The following is a 2992-nucleotide window of genomic DNA, read 5'->3' on the forward strand; positions in this document are numbered from 1 at the left end:
TCCACTTTCCGGCTGTTGCTGTTCTGAGCAGCTGTGCCGTAGGACTGGAATCTCCAAAATGCCGGGCTCTTCTGCTGCAGCTGGGCTACACTTTTTACCAATGGTCTCTCCTAGGACCTCTTTATGGTACCAGTCCATAGCTTCTCTGCATGACTCCTTCAATCCTGGGCCTTCAACAGCCACTGAGCCAGTATCTTCACTGATGGCCTCCCCTGGCCTCTCACAGTACCAGGCCTCAGTTGTTCCCCATGACTCCTTTATGCCTTCAAAACTAGTACCACCTGGGTCACTCTTACACTACCAAGTTCAGCCGCCAGCACATGGTATATAACCTTGGCCATCTCAGAAACACAGCTTCTGTGGTCTGTCTGTGAGAAAACACTTCCGAGAAGATGTCACCTCAGTGATGCTGGTCTCTTCTCAAACACCACTAATTTCTCAGGTCTAACTAACCGACATCAATTGTCCCCTTAAAACGAAGGTTTTACTTTTGTGGTTCTGGTCTCTTGTTAATCGCAGCTGAATTTTCAATCCCAGGTAACCAGAAGCACAGATTCTTAACTCACATGCCCCAGTAAAATCTTTGTTTCCCTCTGAAACTTCACGGGCTAGACCTCTACTGTCCACACTTCTCTCAACACTCAGTGGCTTTTCTCGCCCAAAGTTCCGAAGTCCTTCCACAATCCTCCCCAAAACAACATGGTCAGTGCTGTCACAGCAATACTCCCACTATCCTAGTACCAACTTGCCTTAGTTAGGGTTACTATTACTGTGATGAAACACCACGGCCAAAGCAACTTGGGGAGTATGGAGTATATTTCTGGTACAGGGTATATTTACACTTCCGGTAAGAGTCTATCACTGAGGGATTTCAGGACAGGATCTCAAACAGGGCAGGAACTTAGAGGCGGGAGCTGATGCAGAGAAAACAGAGGGATGCTGCTCACAGGCTTGCTTCTCAAAACGTGCTCAGCCTACTTTCTTATAGAACCACCGGCCCAGGGATAGCACCACCCATAATGTGCTGGTCTGCCCCCTATCAATCACTAATTAAGAAAATGCCTTACGAGCAGATCTTATGGAGGAGTTTTATCAATTGAGGTCCCTTCCTTTTTTCAAGTTGACATAAGGCTAGGCAGCATAATGCCTTCACAGATGAGAAAGGGTTCTGAATAATCCCATGCATCCGTGAATTGGGCTAGATTAAGTTGCAGTGAACAGAATAAGGAATCGTGGTTTCCTTAAATGCATTCGTGTGTGGGTGGCGGTGTAGAGCGGGTGGCAACTTGTTTGTTAAGTAGATTCCCTCTGTCAGGCAAGCTCCTAGTGCTCATCTCAACAGAGCTCCCATTTGGCATCCTGGCCAAGGACACAAATCACCTGAATGGTGATTTAGCACTGAGTCCCAAGTTAGCACGTCACTTCTGCTCTGATGTTAGTAGCGAAAGCAAGTCACAAGTTGATACAGCAAAGAAAGGCAAACATTGAGGATAGATTACTCTGCTTTGTCAACTGACTCCTAATAAACATTTGGGGGACATGAATGGGAGAAACAACGACTCCAAACGGAGCGAATCAGCATGTAGCTCTCTGGTTCTGGGATCCAGTTCTTTTCAGTATAGACAGTTGCTGACGCAGAAAGAAGTGAGAAGTAAGCTATTGATGAGAACCAGATGACTAGGAGCTAACTGAAGAAATCCTGTTGATTGTGAAAGTGATGAGCTGGCCACATCGATCTCAGGGGATGAATTAATATGGGATTTGAAGTTGATGGTTATACAGAGAGTGAACCAGTGTGAATCCTCTAAGAAGCTGACTTCTACTAATTTGATGGAACTGTAATTAGAATTTATACTAATGTTGAATCCCTCTTTTCACAGGAATGAATAAATACACACACACACACACACACACACACACACACACACACACATATATATATGCTATGAGCAAGATGGACCAATTCTAATGATCCATTTAAGAGCCATTTCATCTTAGGTAAGATTTGATTGATGAGATGTACAGGGAAAATAAAAATATGATGAAAATATTAACAAGAATAATGATGATTGTGGGCCAGGTGTGGTGGTGCATGCCTTTAATCCCAGTACTCAGGAGGCAGAGGTAGGTGGATCTCTGTGAGTGAGTTTGAGGCCAGCTTGGTCTACAAAGAGAGTCCAGACCAACCAAGACTACACAGACAAACCCTATGTCAAAAAAAAAAAAAAAAAAAAAAAAGAAAGAAAGAAAGAAAGAAAAAGAAAAAAGATAATTGTGAAAATACATTTAAGAGAGTTTCTTTAAGACATGAATAAGATGACCTATCAAGAAAGTTTATTCTGTGTTTGTGAAAATGCAAAATAACTTCTTATTATCACCATTAAAACCACAAACTATAGGCAGGTGTGGTGGCACATGCCTTTAATCCCAGCACTCAGGGAGGCAAAGGCTGGCAGATTGCAGTGAGTTCTAGGCCAGCTTGGGCTACAAAGTGAGTCCAGGATAGCCAAGGCTACACAGAGAAACCTTGTCTCAAAAAACAAACAAACAATTCATGAACCATATCTGTTAAAATACTTTTTAAAACATACATTTCACAAATCATGAAGCTAAGAACTACCAGACCCAACCCTTTATGTCACTACCTGGTAATCCATTAGTTACATTCTGCTATTGACATATTTGGTGTTTAATGCATATATTTTATAATTTTATATTGTATTTCACAATAATTCAGTAGGTAATATGGGCATGCAGGAACCAGGTATTGAAAAATATATCAGAAAAGCATTTTTCTGCGCACATTCCAGCGACTCTATCCCAATGGGTAAAGTTATTCAATGCCGAGCCAATGTACAAACAGGTTGATTATATCTGAAAGCATTTAATTCAACAGGGCTGGAGGAGGGAGAAGCCCTTTAGGAAGAAACCATAAATCAGTGAAGTCCAATGCAATAAGCCTGTACTATGATGAACCTAGAAGAATAATTGT

This window comes from Acomys minous (genome assembly GCF_964271855.1).
Source record: "Acomys minous genome assembly, chromosome: 11".
Classification (NCBI taxonomy): Eukaryota; Metazoa; Chordata; class Mammalia; order Rodentia; family Muridae; genus Acomys; species Acomys minous.